Here is a 23,289-nt window from a genome sequence, read left to right on the forward strand (position 1 = left end):
ATTATCACACTGTAATTTGACGACTATCCAATTAATTAAATATTTCATCCAATTGAGGTTTTACTATAAAAATATATTTGAAAAACAGTATAAAGCAGGTAAATTCCACTGTGCGGTGGTGGCTCATGCCTTTAATCCCAGCACTCAGGGGCGGAGGCAGGCGGATCTCTGTGAGTTCGAGGCCAGCATGGTCTACAGAGTGAGTTCCATGATAGGCTCCAAAACAATTCAGAGAAACCCCTGTCTCAAAAAAAAAAAAAAAAAAAAAAAAAAAAAAACCTCAGGTTAAATCCTATTTGAGAGAACTATACCAGAATATATCCCAGTCAGAATATATCCCAGTATAGCTAATTATAGTGTCCCTTGTCTATTAAGTCAGAAAATAAATTTCTTAAGCATGCATTTGATACAGTGTGTGTGTGTATTTAAGCTTCATATAAATAAAATCCAAAAAATAAAATTACATGCTTTGTGACTTATTTTAGTCAAAATTATATTTTGGAGGCAAATTGAAATTGTTTTGTGCATCAGTAATTCATTATTTTTATTGTTGACTAGTATTTCCACTGACTTTCTTATCACCAATCAAGCTGCTTTTTATCAATGGCAATTTTGGGTTTTTTTTTCCCTTTACTTCTGCAGGAATGGATTACTCAAAAGAGAAAATGAGTCTTTACTGAGAGAATCTGGAAGTCTCTGGTATACCTTGATATCATATCAAAGCACATAGTTTAGCATTCTGCTAGGGGAAAAAGTGGACCTAAGTCAAAATCCTTGGCTCCTGTACCTATAGCTCGGTGACCTTTGTGGTGTCCTGACCCCAATCAACCTGTACAAATGAAGGCAAACAGCCCCAGTAGATTGGCAGGTATCACTAGCCCACCAATCATCTCACCACCCACCAAAGTGGTCCAAAGATGAAGGAAAAGTTTCCCAATGATATTGATGTATGAATGCACATAGCTACTTCACTTTTCTGGACTATATTTCTCCTGTCTTATTAATTGCTTTCCACAAAGCAAGAAAGCTCTTTAAAAAGCACGCTGGAATTCTTACATGGAAACAGCCAACACTATGGAAAGTATCAGCATTATTACTTCAGCTAATAGGCAGATGCAGCTATTAAAAGAATAACCAGTAAGACAAATGAATGGCGAACAGGCACAAAAAAGTATTTAAAGGAGAAAGAATGGGCAGTAGTTACCAAGGTTCTGAGACTGAGAATAAAATAAACCAGGAAGGGATGGATCTTAGAGAAATGTGGTACACCCAAACTTAATTGGAGGCCAGAAATGGACATTATCAGATAGCCTTGGCAACTCCTTACAGAAACAAAAGCCCCAAGAACAGCTTGATAATAGTTTAGCTTGTATCCTATGGCAACGTCTAAACCTTGCTACAGAAATATATTTTGGAGAAGCTTCTCAACACCAGAACTGCTCATACATTAAAAAGAAAAAGAACAAATACAGAAGTCTTTGGAAATGAGAAATCATATGGCTAGCAGCAGTCGGCTGCTGTGCCCTAACCTTCAACTCAGAGCATATGATGGACTAATGCTGCTGACCTGCTAGTTGAAACAAAAGCTCAGAAATGTTGGAACGGAAGCACATTAGACATGAGGGAGTGAATTGGTTCTTGGGTCAGCCAAAAAATCCTCTGGCATTAGAGCATGGGCAATTTGTTTAAAAATACAAAAACAAATTAGTGATATTTAATCTAAAAGAAAAAAAGCATGTCATAGCATCAAATAATCAAGTCTAATAAACATTTTTAGCAGAATACACCAGAGATGACTTTATAGATGTTTAAAACTTACAAAAACATCTTTAAATTTTAAATAAAAGAAGCTCATACTAAATGTGATTCAAATCTTTGAAGAAAAAACAATTCTATAAAACACCATCCTTCAGGCAAACTATGTCCAGAGTCTTTTGAGAATAGAGATAATTTCTCCAATTAAAATATTAAAGTATAACATTATTCTCCAAACTACCAAGAGAGCGTGTGTGTGTGTGTGTGTGTGTGTGTGTGTGTGTGTGTGTGTGTGTGAGTGAGTGAGTGTTGGGTGGAGGGTATTTTAATAGAAAATGCAGAAAAGTCTGAACACAATAAGAACTACTTTTCTGTAGTTTCTTTTCCTCTTGGGATAAGGGTTAAAACAGCTTCTAGCACTCATTAGGAAATTGCCTTGGAATGGAAAATATGTCTTGTTTTATCCTGATATTAACAAAGGGTAGGGAAAGAAGATAAATTCTTTCCAGAACTCTCTAGGTTGTTCTTAATATTAATTTGTTCTATAAATAATCGGCCAGTCTTTGAAAACTTCCTTGTACAAACTGGAAACTTAAATACAATTGTTGAAGGATCTGAGACATTATTGCTCGTGATTTAAAGGGCTATGACTCTGCTAGGTGGAATATGATGTTCAGTAGTTGGACCTCTAATAATATCCAATAATGCCTCTAGCATGGTGGCTGTGGAGGAAAAGCTGATTGGCCTCCATACTGTCACATTTCCAGTTTTAGTACTTGAGCTCACAACACTGCAAGACAGCTAGAAGCAGCAGCTGTATAAAATGTATAAAATGGTGTTGATGAAGAATGAATCTCTGTCCCACCCACAAGTCAAAGTGTGGTATTCAGGATAAAATGAAGGATAGTACGTTCTTTAGAAAATGATGTTCTAAAACCTGTATTACATATACATACATTTATACATATATACATACATGGAAAATTATGTATGTGCAGACAAATACCTAGAGATTTAATACTCGTGCTTAAAATAATTGTGAAAATGAAAAGTAAACTGGCATCACCATGCCCCCTAGTCCCACATTAAAGTATTGTCTTATTATTGACTAATCAAATAGTTAGAGTTTCCCTATAAACAATAGTTACTTTCAATAAATCCTTGCTGGCATTCTATACCATTTCAGATCATAGATTTTAAATCTGAGAGCAAATAAAGATAGTATCACAGAAACTGAATAGAAGAACTGATAATCCATAAAGAACATGAAACAGTCCTTAGATTCGCATCGTGATCTAAAAAAGAGAAATATACCCTATTCATTTCCAACACTAGGAAACAGTCTGGTCCCCGAATAAAATGGGTAGGTAGCTAAAGCTGAGACAAGAAGGTGTTTTATGCTTTGAGTTGACAAAATTCAAAAACAGAAAAAAAATTGCTTCTAATGCCAAAAAAAACAGTGAGGCTGGCAATAAATATCTAGCATTTGGACAAAGAAAGTTTTAGGCAAAACTTGCTAAGTCTGTATGAGTTGCTTAACAATATTAAAAATCCAAAGAAGCAGATAATGAAGTTTTATTTCTTGGTAACACAGAGTACAAATAAAAGAAGCGATAGAGGACAAGGGATTAAAAGCAGGAGGGTATCATTCCTATTTCATAACAGCTGTAAGGCTTGCTATAGACATGAAATCATTCCTCCGGCTTCTTCTAGGAGGGGACCATGAATACTGTCTGTGTAAATCTCTCACCCTAAGGACCCATACGTCTCTCTAATATGTATTCTGGGTACCATAACATTTCTGATAGAGGGACAAATCTGTGAATTTCACCTGCCCCAAATAAAGGACTTATTGCTTCAATCGTTGTATAGTTCTCATAGAGGCTCCCGGAAAATGTGGCCACCAACTTTATCATCCTCCTAGTCTCAAAATCCCCGTGGGGCTGTGTGATTTTTTTTTCTCAAGGCTGGACTCAGTTTTATCAACTCAAGACTTGTGCCATAAAGACTGCAGTGTTAAAGCAAGCTGCAAAGAACAGCTTTGAGGCGAGGTCTCAAGCTTTGTCATCACGCTTGAAGAATTTTCTGTTTAATGTACTGTAATGCAGTATTCAGTGGGGACACGTTTAATTGAGTTTTACACAACCCAGTTGGGAGTAGCGCTGCAAGGTAGGTGATGTCTAGGTTTTTAATCTTCCACTCCGGAGAGGCTTGTTGATGGAGAGGTTCTTTCTCTTTGAAAGGAAAAAAAAAGGGAAGCATGAGAAATGATACATCCGTGGATAAAACCAATTGGCAACCCCCAAAGGAATGAGGGCGATAAGGCGAATCCAGTACTTGTATGAAATAAAAGAACCCAACTGTTCATTTAAATGAGAAACAACATGCAGGATGGAGAAGGCTGGAAGGCTGGGCATAGGGGTGGGGAGGAAGGAGACTGGCAGACCACTGAAGCAAGAGAAGCACCCAGACTTGCCAGGGGGCCTTTGAAGGATACTGGCTGCTGCTCATTTTAAAGGAAAATAAGAGGGAGAGGGAGGTCAGTTTTACATTAGAAACAGTGACTAACATGACAGGAGCTGTAGCACACAAGTAGTGCTTAAAATAAATCACCATTTCTTTCTAAATTCCCAACCTAACCCCACATCAACCTGGGTAAAAATAGCACCGGACCTTGTCAGAAAGACAAAATAATACCTTATATATCAGCTCCAAGGTATTAAACGTCCTCGGCTTCGGCTGTTCGGTTTTCTTCTGCTTTAGCAATCTAAGCTGGCAGAGCAGAGGCAGCTGCAGAGAATCCAAAGACTGCGTTTCTGTTTTGTCTCCATGACACTGGGCCTAACACTGCCTGCAAAGCTGGTCCAAAACAGCTTTTCCAAAAGAAAATTAGGGCTTTTCACCCACTTTGTGGTCCCAGTATAGGAGGGCAGCTAGATAAGGGATTGCTCCCTTTACTCAGGCATTTAAAGAGTCCACGTAAAGGGAGTGCTGGCACTCATGTCCCCCTTGTGGAATCTTTTTCGGGATGCCCCTTGTTCTGCTACTACAGCTGGGGCTGACAGGGGTCCGGTGTGCCTGGGGTTCCATCCCAGATGGAGAGTGCATGGAGGCAGAGATTCCTCTGGGTTCCTGTACTCCACCTGCAGTGGGAGTCAGTCCTGGATGCACGTGGGGTTATCACTCATCAGTGTTTGTGGCATGTGAATGACACATGCATTGCTGCGTGCCAGGATCAGTGCTAATTTAGGGTGGAGGACAAGGTGCCTGTATGTCAAAACATATTATTGACATGGGAAGCATAGTGTTGTTTGTGTGTGTATGTTTTATCATTATTCTTTATATCCATTGGCTGTATTTAGTAGATTATTCCAGTGCTGGGTAATGAGAATGAAATGAAGAACCAGTTCCGACACTGTCAATGTCCTCGTGAAGTTTATACGGCCTTTTGAGAGATAAAACACTAATCACACAGACAAATGAAATATTTTCAAATAAACAATTAACTCGTTTTTGGTATACAGATTAAGTCCAAAAAAACAAGTTTGTTTTACCAGTAGAAGTGATCTGGGGGATGACTATCTAGGCATATATCTTTATAGACTCTCTCTTATTTGACACACAGAGTTATTCAACAAATATTTGCTAGATGAATGCCTGCTATGTGTCAGGCATTATTTGAGGTTCAGGCTATAAAATACCCACTTGTACACACACTTTTGTTTAAACAGAAGTTGTCACCTAAGCATTTTATCACCTATTTCTTACTACAAAATAAACCTTTGATATCATATTATCTCATGGATGTTTGTAAAAACATCCTACATGTCACAAAGGCTGTTTTCTTTTGTCATCTCATTGAACTACTAATCAATCATGCAAAGCAGGTGTTAATGCATTTGTGATAGGCAAAATGAAAGCACAGACAAATACAGTAATGATATGAAGTTTTCATAAGATTTTAAAATTAAACACATAATTTCAATACAATCTTTCTAGTTTCACTTTAGTGTGCCGTTTGTTATAATTTTATTGTGTTTTTTTTATAGTCAGCCATGGTGTGTAAATATTTTTCCAAAAGGAGGTATTATCAGAAAGTTGTGTGTCAGCTTGCAAAAGTATATGGTGTCAACATTTGCTGGCATAGTTACTTGGAAGGAGGGTTTCTCATCAGAGATCAGCTTGGCTTGTTGGATTGGATGAAGAAAATTTGACCTCACATGGGGGAGGGATACATTTTACTACTCTTTCCTTAATCACTATGACCACATGACCCCATTATCATCCACAGATTCCACATCTCAAAAGATTTAGAACACCTCCAAACTGGTGACCAGAATCATGAACCACTGTGGAAAAATTGTTCCTAATCCCAACATCATTGTACTTTTCTATTGAATCCTTGACAAATCAGTGGTATTAATAATAAGACTCTTTCTGGGGGCTGGAGAGATGCTCAACCAGTAAGGTCAGGACTTAAGTTTCAATTATTGGCGCCCACAAAATGTCAAGCCTAATAGCACTGCCTTTAATGTGAGCACTGGAGGGCTGGGTTGGTGGATGAGGTAGAGACAGGTAGCTCTCCAGAGCTTCTTAGCCATCAAACTGGTAAACTCAAGGCTCAGATAGAGCCCTGTCTCAAATAATAAGGTAGAGGATGATAAAAGACACTAAACATTGACTTCTAGCTTCTGCCATTCCTCTTGCTCTCTCTCATACACACACACACACACACACACACACACACACACACGTGTGTGTGTATGTGTACACCCATTTACACAGGAACATACACCCATATATATACTAACTCACATATATACAGACACATACAAATTATCTTATGTATTTTCTAATAACTACATAATAATAATATGGCAGCAGTTGTCAACGACTGGCATAGGTGGAAAAACGCAAAGATTCTATTAGAAATTATTAAGACAATGAAGGAGAAGTCTATGCAATGAAAAAATATATATGCATACATACATACATACATACATACATACATACATATATATATATATATATATATATGATAGGGTTTCTTTGTATTACTTTGGAGCCTGTCCTGGAACTAGCTCTGTAGATCAGGCTGGCTTCAAACTCACAGAGATCTGCTGTACTCTGCCTCCCGAGTGCTGGGATTAAAGGTGTACACCACCAATGCCCAGCAGGATTATATTTTTTACACAGGATTTTAGTCGTTTGGCTTTATATTTTCTTTGGAACTCTGCACAGACTTTTGACCTCTGTTCTAGCTCCTACAGTTGATTAAATCATGGTATGAGAAGTATATCTGCGAAATAATTGTAACCTCTATTCAATTGTTATGTTCATTCCTTAAGATTTTCTTTCTCTTTTGAGATGAGATCTCACTATATTGATTAGCCCAGATATCATTATATAAACCAGGCTCACTTGAGCTCAGAATCCAAGTGCTTCAGGGGATCTGGGGATTTGATTCACAGGCACGTGCCATCATAACCACCTCCCATTCACAGCATTAAGGCTAACTTTACAGGCGACAGTCTACAAACAGAGAGAACTGGGGAAGCTTCTTTGCTATTCACCATACTTCTCACATATCATTTGGTTACACACCAAATTAGGAGGGAAGCTGATCAGTACTTGCCCTCTCGCCCTCTTGGGATTTTTACCAGCCTTTACAAGTTGTTCTCTAATTCATCCAAAATAAAAAGGATATTTAAAACACGTGCTTGCCTAATTTTAGATGAAAGTGAAATGTCAATTAAGAAGTCTAATTTCGCTCCAGCCACTAAATTAGCTTTTCCTGCCTTGCAGAGCAGCAGCCTGCATTGGGCAGACATGGGGAAGAGGTCTGAGCTGACAGTTTTAATACCCCCGATTTGCTGACCTGCATTTTCTCATAGTAGGAAAAGAGTACTTTTAGCACTGGAATTATCCTTTCCTAATAATAAAAAAAAATGTAGATGCTTTCTTTCTTTGTCCACGTCAATTGCTAATGCTCCTTCTTTACAGAATTGTGAGTACCTTTCAGTGCAAGCCATAGTTATGAAAATAACTGCATTTATGTGGCATTATGTCTTGAAATACAAAGCAGAAAGACTGGAGAAATAGCTCAGGAGTTAAGAGTGTGCACTACTCTTCTACAAGACCTGAATTTGCACCCCAGTGTTCACACTGAGCAGCTCCAAGTCACCCAATGTCATCTCCGGTTCTCAATGGGCACCCCTTACATATGGCAAATGCACACATAAGCCAAAATAAAAATATCATTGAAACACAAAGAGAATTTTATGGGTAATTCCCTCAAACTGTTAAGAATATTTTAAAAATGAATCATAGCAAACAATTACATATAATTAATACTCAGTAAGAACAACTCTCATTTTTTAGTTGTTTCTAACCACAAATATTGCTGTGACATCATTCATAGTTTACAAATGACATTGATTTACTTTCTCCACTACATTTGGGTTTTAAAAAATGATAAAAATTATATGTCAATATTTTTCTCTGGATCCCAAAAACATAGCAAGATTTAGATAATCAATTTTTTAAATAAGTGAATGAATAGGTCAAGTGTCAATAGAAAACAGAATTGATTGTCAGTCTGGGTAAAAGACCAAGATGGTAAATATTTCTTTGTTTTCATACCTTTCATTTTGCTTGAGGACCATACATGTGGACCTTGCTATTAAATAATAAGGTAAAGAGCAGGCTAATCTAATTACAGAAATGCAGACGTAGGCTTCATAATCATTCCACTACTACAAATGAACATTCAGCCACTTTCTTGAAAGTATGTGAAAACACTTAGTGAAAATAAGATAATAAAAGTAAGGCTGGATTCCCAGGGGTGTAGGCAATCTCTAACCCAAACACACATCTTAATATTATTCTAGTCCTAACCCATCTAAAAATTTTATAACTTAATTCTCACTATAGAATACTCAAGACAGTTAAATTTTGATTCATATTTTCTCTCACGTAAATTTGTGTTTAACTCTATAAATAATTGAGTTCCATATATACTTACTTTTAAACACCAACATATTCATAATGCTGCCAATCCACAAGATGCCATTATTTGTTACTTTCTGTTTCATTTTGCCTTGATATTTTAAATAAGGTCTGGCTGTATGTCATGTGTGTGTGCATAAACAAGGATTCCAGGATAAAAAAAAAATATCTGGTTGAATTCATCATTGTATTTTGATTTAGAGCTATCAACTTAAGATCAAGTTTTCTGATAAGCGTGACAGGATCACTAACCATAATCCTCCTACACGTCTTCAAGAAATATTTACAAATAAAATCGTCCACCCTGGTGAAGGCTGTGCAATGGTAGCTGCAGAAGCACATATCCCACAAGCAATCGCCACCCCTGACTATGACAACTTTTCCAAAGTCTTCTTGACCTTATGATGCAACTAACTACCCACCTCCTAAAATAGAGACAGAATGGTAGGAAATGTCTTTACATAAAATTACTCTCTGAATTCCCTTTTCCTGCACAGTCTGAGAGCCTTCAAGCCCACTGGGAAGATATATAGTGAGAGGTCAGGATGTCAGCAGTAGCACTGGGTAACAATAGTGATGTGTTTGTAACAAAGCCAAGCACCAAACACCCATAGCTTTACTTTGTTTGAGCCTTTTTGACTTAAACAAAATAATCCCTCCAATAATGCAGATTATAAAGAGAAATATAAAGAACATTCATAAACTCATACCTGGGTTATGAACTATAACATATAATCTCAGGCATTCTACTCGCTAAGGCTGTTTCTCATGGCTTCCTCTTGGCAAATTTTCTGTCCCCAACATTAATTTCAACTCTATTTTTATAGTTCTTTCTCCCCACACTTAAAACATGGTTAGCACATACCTAAGTACTCCTAAGACATATATTCCTTTTTTAAATCTAAGGGACACCAGTCAATTAATGGAGAGGTCACTACTGTACGTCATACAAGGAATGATTAAGGATCAAACCAGGACAACCAGAGTCTCAAAACTCTTTGTGTCCTAGAATAAAGACAAACCAACAGACAATACAAAACAAAATTAAAATCTTGCTGCAGATAATAGGTCTTATATGCATCATCATTGAAAAAAGAGAGGATATAAATTTGAAAGGGAGTGTATGAGAGGGTTTGGAGGGAGGAAAGGCAAGGGATAAATGTTTAATTAAATTATAATCTCAAAAATAAAAGAAAAATGGGGAAAAGCAATTTTTGTACTACAGGGATATTAGTTTTAGTATACTTGCTTGATAACATTACATTTATTACAGAATTTCAATTGGAAACTGCATGTTGGTAATATCTAATATCTAATGCCTGATTAATATACAAATCCACAGACTAAACTTCACTTGACTATAACCTTTATATTGGATGTGTTGTCATTTCTTTCTTTTTTAACATAAAAATGTTATACTGAGACAATTTTTGAAAAGCTTTTGTCCTTTCTTTAAAACAAGGAAGTAACTATGTAAATAGTAGATTAAAGAAAAGTATTTTAAATAGCCCATGAATGCGTTTTACCATATGGTATTTTAGGATATCGGGATTTGTTCACAAATTCATCAGTAACCAGGCCAAGTTCTCTGTACCTTGAGAGAATATATATACTCTCAATGGTTTGAATCCAGAACATTTGAACAGAATGAAATAATGGGCTTTTTAAATCATCTCATATTGAAGATATGAAATAATTTTATTCTTATTTTGTAGTTCCTGTTTTTGTGTAGAACCTGACAGCTCTAAAACACATATATCCAGATGACAATTGTTCTGTAACATTCACTGGTCCTTTTAGTTTTGCTTATTAACTTTTTTTATGTAACAAAATTTTGATTTTGGAGTTTTATTTTTTTATCAAAATCTGTCCTGTCTACTTTCCAATATAGTTCCTATCTATAAGCTTTTAAAAACATCATTCAGGTTTGGATATCAAATACATTTTTTATTGTTTTTAAATTTTTAATTGCCTTATTTTTGACTCTGATAACAAATAGTATTGTTTAATATTTAGTAGTGCAGAGAAGAGGTACTCATCACTGTAATGGTTATTGTTATAAAATGACAGTACTTCACCCATGTACATATTTAATCTCGCAGTAATAACTATACCTCTATGTTATGGTTGGATATATGATGCAGAACAAAGAAACTGTGCAGCTAAAACAAGCTGGTAGAGAAGAGTAGTGCTCATCTCTGAACCATCATACTGTGATACATCTAATATGCACACTCAGTTCCAAGCCACCTTGCCCTATGTCAGTAAGGGGCTTACACTACAACCCTAAAAAACTATACTTCTTCAGAAAATTAAAAATTGGTGAGTGAATATCACCACACTAGTAAATCCTTATATATTCTATACTCTCGTCATGGTCCAGTTGATTGTTACCTATCCTTCTTCATTCCTGTATCATGGTGTTCAATTCTGTAACATTTTCAAAGACTTATTTATTGTTTTTATAGGTATAAGTGTTTTCCCGCATGTATGCATGTGCACCACATCCATGCTTAGTGCCCCGGGAAACCAGAAGTGGGTATATGAACCCCTGTAAATGCAGTGATACGTAGTTGTGAACTGCCTGTCAGTCATGTCTGTGGGTGCTAGGAACCAACACTGTGTCCTCTTGCAAGAACAGCAAGTTCATTTACTCTCTTACGTTTGCATTTTAATGTAATGTTTTAACACATTCTTTTACTACGTTTTCAATTTGTTTTAGCTATTTTCATTTAGTTTTGCACACATAGCAGAAATAATGTCCTCTAATTAAAGTTCTTGATGGGATTTTAATTGATTATATGACATTTATAAATCATTTTGAGGAAATTGACAAAATTTTTCTCCATTTTAATTACCCATGTTATAAAATCCTGGTGAATACGTGCATGCCTCATTATGTCATGTGTTATATGTATTTTTGTGTTGCTTCTTAAAGTTCTTCCATTCACAATGATATTTTATTCTAATTATGAATAAAGATGTCTAGGAAATATATTTTCTGGGTAATGCTATACAAAATTCCTACCTATTTTTAAAACCATAGATTAATATTGTTTTACTAAATATATAATTTTAAACTAAATTAAGCACACAAATTCTAAACTTTAAATAATTATCTCAGTTACCTTTTTGATAGTTTGACAATTCATACTTTCATTCCTGCTCTATTATTTGACCTAAAATTTCGAGAAATTATCAACAAGTATCACTGATACTTCTAAATAATTGCAAACATTTCAAATGAAAGCATAAAGATTGGGAGCCTGCATAATGCTGTTTCTTCCTATGAGTTTATTTCCCATGAGCACTGAAGTCTGAAGAACAGACTCACACAGTGAGGCTCCGGGCATCAGCTTTCCTATTGCCATCCTGGCCTGGCAAATCTACATCATTTCCAGTAACCCACTGTGGTTGTCATCTGTTCACAGTAGCAAAGAGGGCTGTTCTGCCATGCTGGTGGCTGTCATGCACACAGTGGAGAAGGCGCTGGGGGAGTGTCTGAGTCTCTTGACTCCTGTTCCTTCCTGTTACTCCCAAACCACAGCTCCCCCTCCTTCCACTTCTCCCACACTCCCCCCTGCATCCCCTCCCCGCCCACTTCACACTCCCTATTCAGTCCTCAGAGTGGTAGCTGACTTCTTTCATTATGCAAGAATAGAAATCTGAGTGAAAGGAAGGTGGGGAGGTAGAATGTTTACACCCATGTGTGAAGCTGACGCACATGTTTTTGTTTTTGCATATTTCTACTGCCATGTTTTCAAATACCCTATAGTGTCCTTTCTTACCAAAAATATTTGATGTGTATGACTGTCTGAAATTTATTAGCAAACAAGGCTCATTTATTTGAGTCCAAAAAAAAAAATATCTCCATGTTGTAGAACAACACCCAACCAAGATCTACTTCTGGGGAAATAAATAATTAAAACGAACTTGACAGAAAGGCACAGTCTTCAAAATGGCAGTGAATAGTCCCACAGGACAGTACAATTGAGATCACTTTTGGCATCGTGGCTGTCACATGAAATTTTGAAAGGTAACAAAACTTGAAAGGACATGGAATTTCAGAGTGACTGTTCCTGGGACAACTGTGCACCCTTTGGTTACAAAAGAAAAAGAAATAGCATTACATTTATCTTTTGAAAAGTAAATGCAACCTTACCCTCTGAGCAGCATTTCTAGAAAGTTGGTACATTAGTACACAGGACAATATGAAAGGTGTGAAATGTAATATTGCACATAGGGGTGTCTGGGACTCTTTCCCCTCTCCTTCAATGTAGTACTGCATAGTTAGTATCTCCACACAGTTTGCATTCTTCATTTTTGCGGTTACCTTAAACAACACATTCCTTATGTTCATTTGGAGGTGATCCTTGAGAATTTTAGCAAGTATATACTTAGTAATCCTTATATTTTATGTAAATTTTACATTCGTCTGCCTTGTAGGGACTTATCGTTTATATGCCAGTCATCTAAATAAAATCAAAGTAAATCCTTATAAATATGCTATTAGAGAAGAAGAACATAGCTTTAACCCAAGCCTCAGTTTCTGCATCTGCCCAAAGGGAACATTGTTTCTGTGGCTTCATGTGATTGTTACTGATATGAGTTATGAAAATGCATGAAACACTATAAGTCTGTGAGATGTGGTTTGAGTATACTTTTCAAGATAATACATGAGGACTGCAAATCTTGATAATACTGTGGTAGCAGCCAAGCATATTAAAGTCAGATTCTAAAACACAAGCCTATTTAAACAAGACCAACTGTGAAATTTGCATATAGTATTTTTCTGATTTTCTGAGGCTTTGCAAGGCTAAATAACTGGAAATAACTGTTTTTCAAAGTTTCATTATTCATTCTCCAGGTTTGCTACAATTAGGCATCAGAAAAAAATGAACTACAGAGTTTTACTACCCTTGATTAGTATAAATATTAATTGTGTATATTCTTGTGTTTACTTTCCCACAAATTTTCATTGTTAGCTCATATATATTAAATGCTTTTCACTTTAATCTGTACCTGATGCAAGCTGTCCTCATGGAGAGCAGAGAAGAGTAGAGGATAAACCTAGCTGGATTGGTAGAGAGATTCTCTACAAAGTTCTTCTACTATGGTCCCAAAAGCATATCTTCCTGTCAAGGAGGATGCACTCATCCTCTTCCCACATGTAGACTCAATAGATTGCACTTGGGGAATATGCTTTGATTAGGTAAAGGAATGCCATAGCTTTAATTCAGAGCCTCTATTCTCTCGTGCTCTTGCCAGTCCTTTTAATCAATGGGTGACAACCATCATGCTGGGGAATTAATAATATGCAATAAGAGAAAGATGAGAACCCAGGCTAGATGAATTATGCCAGGTACTCAATTCTTTTCAACAAGGAAAATCAAAAGATCCCATAACATCACTGTTTCTGCAATATTAAAACTGGGAGTTTGATGAGATTGAAGAAATGTTGAGTGAAACTCTGTAAACACTCATGTCAAAAAAGGCAATTTTAGTTATGTGGTAGTATAGCATTTTGTTTTTTTTCTCCTGCAATAAAGCCATCAGATCAATAAAAAATTATGTAGCAGATTATTATTACACTGTGCTCACCATAGCTCTGATCATAAATAATACAGCAGTTATTCTGGTTATATTAATTATAATTAGAATGCAGATAATGCAGACGGTCTTTTATTACTAGAGCCAAATCAATTTTCCAGTGTTATTCAATGCAAGGTCACACAAAGTTGTGTGAGCTTTTAGACTTCTTATGAAATGGCCTTCCTGCCGGTGAGAGACAGGGTTTGGCTCAGCTGTGCAAGGCACATTGACTGGGAAGAACATTGAAATAATTACAGCCATGAACCCTTGTCTGTGATGGCAGAATTTCATTTTATAAAGTAAGCATAGCCGTAATCCAGCCTCCTTTATGGTGGGAAGCCTCATAAATCTTTCAGAAAAGACCAAGATTTGTATTTAGTGGTAAAGAGAAAATCAAAATAGATTCGTTTGCATTGTTCATCTCTCCCATTGCCTTTCCTTTCCGAACCTTGACATCATATTTTTAAAAAGCGTGCCATATGTAATTATCTAATAATGATGGAGGGGAAGCCACAGAACAACAAACAGAACTGCATTCCATGTCTGGTGTCGGTGGCTAAGATGGAGACTGACTTTACACATTCTCATTTGAGACTTTATGAGGCTACTGTTTGTTTTGCCACAAAGAAGAGGAGAAAAAAAAAAAAAAAGAGAAGCAGGTAGAAATGAAATTCAGATAAAAATCGCATTATACGTGCCTTTGCTATCAACCAGCAGAAATAAGAGCTGCGGGTTCTAAGGCCATTGGAGCCAGGGAGTGGTTGAGAATAAACCCCAATAACCCAGCACTGGAAAGGGAGAATGCTGGCCCTGACTGAGACAACTGAATGAGGATTGACTTAAGCTTGTGTATTTCAAATATATTCTACCAGATAAGACTCTCCACATGGTGAATCCAAGGTGAAGCGAGGTCACAAGGTCCAGTGAGATCAGTAACTCAGAAAGGAGAGTTAGGGGGATGAGTAGAAAAACCTGCAAAGATGTTGACTGAAAAGCTCATGTTCAGTCTAAAGAAAAGGCTGTCTAAAATCGTTAATCACTGCACCAATGTCTGTAAGACCAACGTGGCCTGCTAGAAACCAATGCCCATGAGACCAACGTGGCCTGCTAGCAGTGCTGGCTTCTGCTGAGGAATACCTGTTGCACCTTGGAGATGTTTCTAACTGTGTACCTAAGATTTGGGAGATTTCTTCAGAGTCTATGGCTGAGTCAGAAGTAGTAAAGGAGAGATATCGGTGAGTGTGGAGAGATGAAGTTATTCTGAAAATCAGGGTGAAGGGAGTATAACCAAATGAGAAATATGGTAGATTACTGGATTTCAATACAGAAAAAAAAATCATGTAAAGTGTTCATAGAAAGCAGTACATATATTTCTTGTTAATTTTCTATGATTTTATTTTTCTCCACAAAAAGAGAGGCACAGGTTAAGTTAGGTATGTGCAGAGATTTTAAGTTTAATCCTTTCCTAATATAATATGTTTGTTTGGGAGTAAAGGGAAGAAGGACAATGCTGAGTGTCAAACCTTGGGCCTTGTGTATGTTGGACAAGAAATATTCTATCAGTGGGTCGGCCTTAAATCCTTCACTGAAAATATATTTCTCTTATATTGTGAAACCATGCCTGCCCCTCATCAACTGCTCATTTCTTTCTTTAAGACAAAATCAGTAATGGGTAATTCTTGCTATGTATGACAAATGTGGCTTAGCTGGGGGACTCTGGGGAAGATTCTATTTCTGTAGATAGGGAAATGGTGGCCCAAGGAAGCTTAGTAAATGGCTGACGGCCACCAAGACATTGAGTAGTGGAAAGTTTTGAATGTAGTCATGCCCTTTCAGGGTACACACTCTAACACAACATGCTTCTGCTGGATCCAGTCTTCAAATACAAAATGGATGAAATCAAACAATTTGACTCAATACACAGCTCTCTCAGGTTCGTTTTTCTTCCTTGGAATACAATAATTAAATACCCTGGTCTGTTCCTAAAATGTCCAGTTGGGATTTTTGTTTTAAGTAGGAGTCTATCACAATGATATGAGCAAAGGAATGTATTTCTAAAGTAACTTTCAGTGCTTTGAATAATAGGATTAAGGATATGGAAATACATATGTAGATACATAGGTATGTATATATACACATGTCAATATATTTAATATTACTGAAATCATAAGAAAAAGTTTAAGTCTGACCTTGTCAACTGAATTAACTTCCAGTAGATCCGCCTCTAAAATGATGTCCAGCAACATCATTTTACTGCTGAAAACTGGGATGCTTTCCAAATTTTAACTTACAAAGTAATTGTACTCCCAAGTGAGAAAAAAAATGTCTTTTGAGGTACTTTTTTCTCATTGAATACCATAATAAATGGCTTTGTAATAGCCTATGCAAATAGCGGATGTTATAATTTGGAGCTGCTCCTAAAAAGGTTTTGTAAATTGAGCATTTTAGGAAACTTTTGTTTAAGTATTTACACTGCAGTTAGTGTGAACCACCCTGCCTGGATTGCTTACCAACAGCTTTTCCATTTCTCTGAGGTGTGTGTGTGTGTGTGTGTGTGTGTGTGTGTGTGTGTGTGTGTGTGTGTGTGTGTGTATTTTTTCCATATAAGAAGCCTGAAAAATTTGATGTGGGATTAATTCTAAATTGGAAGGAAAAAATTTATTTTATTTTTTCAAGTAGAACATTAGGCTCCAATTTCATTCCTACTGTTAGTCTCTCTTTGCTTTTCTATATTTAATCACAGAGTCTGCTTGGCTGTAGGATCTATCCAGTGTCTGCTAGTTACATATAATGGCACCTCTAGCAAAACCACTATTAAATAGTGCCTCTTTCTATCTTTTGTCAGTTGCTCATGTCAGTAACAGGGAATTAGCTTTAAAATATAATCTGATTGAGAACATTACATTGGCCAGTCTTTCTCATCTCCATCCTGCACTTACTTTCATTGTCTCTGATTTAGAAATGGCCTTTCTGCCTTCTGGTTTCAACACAGAGCGAAAAGGACCATCTGGATCCACATATGAGAAAATCAGACATCTCTTGTTGAAATCATGCCCAAAAGGACAATTTCTTGTCAGATAAGCTTCTGTGCAACGTCTGATAACTAACAGAATTAGAATATGGAAATTTAAACTGCAAAGTACCCGTTCTCATCCCCCAATTTACCCTTTTATCCTATTGGAAAGTATCCTGTGATTTCCACTCACATTTGCTAGTGCTTGATGCAACCCCCAGGTCACGACTGTGACTCAAAAGCAAGTGTGGTGTGTCATTGGCTGGGGCAGGATCATGCAATGTCATAGAAACACATTATGATATGATGGCAGAATTTTATTTCTCTTTAACTTCCAGACACATTTCAGGACAGTCATAACAACAAAACAGACTATGAAAACAACTGGTGAGTTCAATTACAGCACCATTTCTTAATATCCACGTTGTCATTAACCCATTCATAATTCCTTTTTGACCTCTAACATTCTTACGTACAAAATGAGATGTCTTTATTCTCTCATTCTCATGAACATACCCCTAGGAGAGGCATGCTGATTCTCTAAATCTTTGCCATTTGCAAAGATATTGTAATTTAATTTTAATTATTAGCATCAGTGATCAGATACCACAGTATTTTTTAAATAAAGGTTTTCAGATGTATCCCTATTTCTATATAGAAAACAAAACAAAAACATCAAGTAGCCCTTTTCCCCTCAGACAAGGGTGTGCTGGTAGCCACTTCAGGTGCTATCTGGCCCTATTTGCATGTTGATATACCCTGTCTGGTGCCTGTAGGTATTTGAGTTGTTGCCTTTGTTGTTCATAAAAGCACTTGCAAATCTAGCTTCACAGATTCACATTGTGAAACAGCTTTCATATATTGAACAAAGAATACCACTTAGCTGGTTGAGGATTACATGTTGTTGGTAGTAGTGGTAGTGGTGGTTTTACCATGATAAATGCCCATAGTAATAGTTATGTATCAGAATTTTCTCATAATTAAGCTTTCTTGATAAAGATGTTTTTTGTAAAGAGTGATATATAAGATATATAATAATTATTTAGTAATTTGAACTTTTTAAAAACAACCACTCCAAACTCTTTTTTTTTCTTTTATATATATTATTTTTTCTTATTTTACATATTGATACCAGTTCCCTCTCCCTTCCTCCCTCCATCCCATGCTCCCCCCCAACCCCCTCCCATCCCATCTCCCCCCCCCACTCCACAGGGAGGGTGATGCCTTCCAGGGATCATCAAAATCTGTCAAGTCATTTGGAGTAGGGACTAGGCTCTCCCTCCTGTCTCTTGCTAAGGGAGTATCCCTCCATGGGGAATATGTTCCCAAAGTCCTTTCGTACACAAAGAGATACATCCTGGTTCTACTGTCAGAGGTTCCTTAGACTGCCCAGACCTTCTAATTGAGACCCATGTTCAGGGGGTCTGAATCAGTACAATCCTGGTTTCCAGCCATCAGTCTGGGGATCCATTAGCTCCCCATTGTTCATGTCAGCTGTCTCTGTGGGTTTCTGTAGCCTGGTCTTGACCCTATTTTCTTATCACTCCTCCCTCTCTGCAACTGGATTCCAGGAGTTTGGCTCAGTGTCTGCTTCTGTTTACATCAGCTACTAGATGAGGGCTCTATGATGGCATATAAGTTAGTTATCGATCTCATTATCAGGGAAGGGAACTTAAGGTAGCCTTTCCAGTGTTGCTCAGATTGTTTGTTGGGGTCATCCCTGTAGGGTCTCTGGACATTTCTCTAGAGTAATTTTCTCTTCAAACCTATAATGGCTCCATCTATTATGGTATCTCTTTCTCTCTCTCTCTTTCCCTTGCTCTTGTCTATTCTTCCCCCAACTTAATCTTCCTAGTCTTACATGTTCTCTCCTTCCTAACTCTCTCTCTACTCACCACTCACTGCCCCCCCCCATCCACTCCCAATATGCTCAGGAGATCTTGTTCCTTTCCCCTTCTGGAAGGGACCTTGTATGAATCTGTTAGGTTCTTCCTTGTATCCTAGTTTCTCTGGTGGTGTGAACTAGAGGCTGGTGATCCTTTGCTCTAGGTCTAAAATCCATGTATGAGTGAATACATACCATGTCAAGCTCTTACATGGCAAGGTTGAATTATGTATGATATTTAGCAGCATATTCTCTTCTAAGAAGTCTGTACAATTACTCTTTTTACAATTATTTGAGTAAGTACAACAAGACTAATGTTTAAAAAAAATACATATCAAGGTATTTGTGTTAGCCTGCCTACACAAGGGTTGAGTATCAATTTTCATAAATACCAACATTATATCACTGTGTGCAGCAGGGTTTAATTTGTGTGTGTGTGTGTGTGTGTGTGTGTGTGTGTGTGTGTGTGTGTGTGTAGTCATACATGCCTATGTGAGAGCAAATGTGGAGACCAGTGGAAGTCATAAGATAATCTGTTCTGTCATCACTCTTGTCTACTGCCTTTGAGGCAGAGTCTTCTAACTGGAGCTTGACATTTTGGATAGGCTTGCAGGTCAGTAAAGTTCAGTAACTCTCCGGTCTCCATCCACACAAAACTGGGGTCACAGAAGCATACCTTACACATGCACAGCTTATTTGTTTCATGTGAGGTCTAGGTATCTGCAAGAGAACTTATGCACTGAACTATCAGCCAGCATTCCCCCCTCTGTACCCCTCTTTTTCCTCCTACCCTTTTTTTGTTGAATAATCGAATCTGACCATGTAGCCCTGGTTGGCTTAGAACACACAAGCTTTACACTCACAGAAATCTGCCTTCCTCTGCCTCATGACTTCTGTGATTAAATGTGTTCACCAAAGTGCCTGGATTCCTGCATCACTTTTGATTGAACCTTCTTATAAAGGTCTCCAATTTTCCTTTGCTAAGATCTTAAATCCACAAATCAATCTGAAATAGAGAAACCCAGGTAGTATAGACTAAAAAATATCTAAAACACAACTTTTCTTGCCTTAATGTGCCACTCCAGAAAAATGTTATTGGATGTCAATCGACTACATATGTATTTCCACATAGATATTTGTTTTACACATGTATGATGATTGTCACTATTCAAATAGCCATGTAATATCAAAAATTTTTATTAGAACCTTGGTGGGTAGAAATTATCCAAAGACTAAGTCATGAACAGCCTTTGTCTATCTACAAAATACTTAAATACTGATCTGAGTGTATATATCCACAAACACATCAGGCACTTTAGCATGACTGCTACCTCCAAGACACCCCCCACCCCACCCCCCCACACACACACAGAAGGGGGAGGGAAGGAGGGAGAGAGGGGGAGAGAGGAAGTGAGTAGAGGAGGAAGGGAGTAGGAAAGAGAGAATTCACAGGTATTTATCAGCCCTTACACTGAAAAACCTTTTAACAGGAAGCATCCTATTTTGCCTTGCTTGACACATCTTAGGATATCATGTCCAATGCCATTGACCAAAGGCTCCTATCTCTCCCGCTGTTTCTTGTTCAGCACCTCCATAGGGAACACTTATGAGTAAACGTTGAATTAACACTCTTCAAGAAATGGAATTAGGAGTCTTCTCTTTGACCTTCTAGAATAATCTGTACCTATCTTTTATCAATACATTGCCATACTCTATCCAATGAATTTAGTCAACAATAGATTGTTTTCTTTTTTTCCCTCATTGTGACCCAAAGAATATTTGTACTTTTAGCTCAGATATTTAATAGATTCCAGGAACATAGTTGGGTATCTGTGAAATATTGGAAGGATGAGGGATTGAGTCAGTCATTCTGAGTTGACTATGGAAAAGAAGAGAAAGCACCATGACACCATGATAAAACAGAAGACTATTCTTACAATCTTACAATCTTGATGTATTGATGGACAATCTAATTACTATTCCTCTTTCCACTCAAGTAATGTATAGATGCATAGATAAGGGTCTATCAACTCACATGTATTCATCAAGGTCGAAGACAACTAAGTGATTCAGGTTAATAAAAACCACTTTAATCAGTCATTAGGGGGTTCTCATGTTTTCCTACTCGAGATCATAATGTGGAATGACTATATCATGGGTTTAATTTTTGCCGTGAACACACAGTCATGTGTATTTTTAAAAAGAAAAAAATGGATACCCTGTTGGTACATGAGTATAATTTTCACCTTGAGAGACTAGATTTTACTGGGGTTGGATATTTTTACAGATACAGTCACTGTCATACAGACAAAACATGGGTGATGGTGGAAAGATGGCCAGGAGCCCAAAAGAAAGTACTGCAATTACTTTGGTTGAAATTAATGGGCAGCTGTGTTTGTTCACCTCTAAGTCCATGGTTCTTCATGCTGTAAATTTAGGATACCTGAAAGAAAATTTAATTCTAAATAAAATGTGGCCAGCTGAATTTTCAATATATTAAAAACCAAAACCAGAAGGTTATCATGTTAGGTACTATTTCTTTTAAGATTCTCTCTTTCTCTCTTCCTCTCTCTCTCTCTCTCTCTCTCTCTCTCTCTCTCTCTCTCTCTTTTACTTTGGTGGTTTGCTTTTATGTTTTGAGACAAATTGTCACTATAAGGCTGGCATGATAACTCATGGCAATCTTTCCATCTCAGCCTCCCTAATACTAGAATTATAGGTATGAGTCACCCTGCCTGGTGCTAATCATGATTAGTAATTTTTTCATCTGGAAACTGGGTTAATGGAATTGATTTAACAGAGATGGAAGAAAATTCTGATCCTTACTTCCAATACTTCTTGACAATTTTAATCTTAGTCTAGAAATTAAACCAGAAGCCATCAGATGGACTAACGTAGACACACACCTGACAGAGCCAGGGTGAGCCATACCAGCATAGAATCATACCCACCGGAGACAGAAAGATAGATTCCTGATTGCTTATCAATTAAGCCTATATTTAAAAGGTTATGTAGTCACATGAATTACTTAATTACTTAACAATAACTTTGTCATTCATATTATTGTTGTGAGATATTGTTCTGTTACAAATACAGAATTTGGTATTTAACTACTTTCTGGAACTGCTTTCCTGAACAGTTTGTATACTATCTTTAAAAAAAAGAAAACTATAATAAAACAACATAAATTGAATTGACTTAAAATATTATTAATAGTCCTCACTTTTCAATAAGGCTTTCTGTGGTGGGACAAGGTTCTAATGTGTGCTTTCCAAAATGGCATCCACCAGCCACACATGAGTATTGATTGGATCATTCACAGGTTCTTCATTATATTAAGAAACTGAATTTCAGGCAGGCAGTAGTGGCACACACTATTAATCCCAGCACCTCAAAGGCAGAGGCAGGCAGATCTCTGAGTTCAAGTCCAGCCTGGTCTAGAGTTCCAGGGCAACCAGGTACAATGAGAAACCAAGAATCAAAGGAGAGGGAAGGAAGAAAGGAAGGAAGGAAGGAAGGAAAGAAAGAAAGAAGGTGAGAAAAACAAAATTTCAAATTATAACTGAAAATTTTGGTCAGTGGCTGGAATATTATTTCTGAGGTCTAGGAAGTCAGCTCATTAAGCTAATAAAATAAAAACTACATCAGAGGAAAACAAAAGCCAAAATGTGGATCAAAAATTGTACACATAAATATCTCAGAGTCATTACATACCAATTTTAAAGACAGTATGCTGACCAGTTTTTACATGTTTCAGTTATAAAATGTTTCCTATTAAACAACTATTTTTTAACACAAATCATATATTTGAGACAACCTTGTGAGAAACATTAATTTTTTTGTCTTACCAACAATGACCTGAAATAATTTAGCTTGGGAATCTTACAGGGACTGTTTTTTCTATTATATCTTAACGCAAGTGGAAGAGCTGATCGGAACTGTTGGGTTCCACGTTTGGAACTTGTTATATACTAAGCCTCAAGTAGGACAGATGAAGTGTACCTTTATCCTCACAAGCCTGCCAATCATTTGCTGT

The 23,289-nt window shown here is 37.0% G+C and overlaps 1 protein-coding gene across 3 annotated transcripts in view; it reads left to right on the forward strand.

Annotated features, from left to right (window-relative positions):
* The window catches only part of Zfpm2 (zinc finger protein, FOG family member 2), a 424,449-nt gene that overhangs the window by 296,649 nt on the left and 104,511 nt on the right, over positions 1-23,289 (forward strand). The window lies entirely within an intron of this gene.

This window comes from Phodopus roborovskii, unplaced genomic scaffold (assembly GCF_943737965.1).
Source record: "Phodopus roborovskii unplaced genomic scaffold, PHOROB, whole genome shotgun sequence".
Lineage (NCBI taxonomy): Eukaryota > Metazoa > Chordata > Mammalia > Rodentia > Cricetidae > Phodopus > Phodopus roborovskii.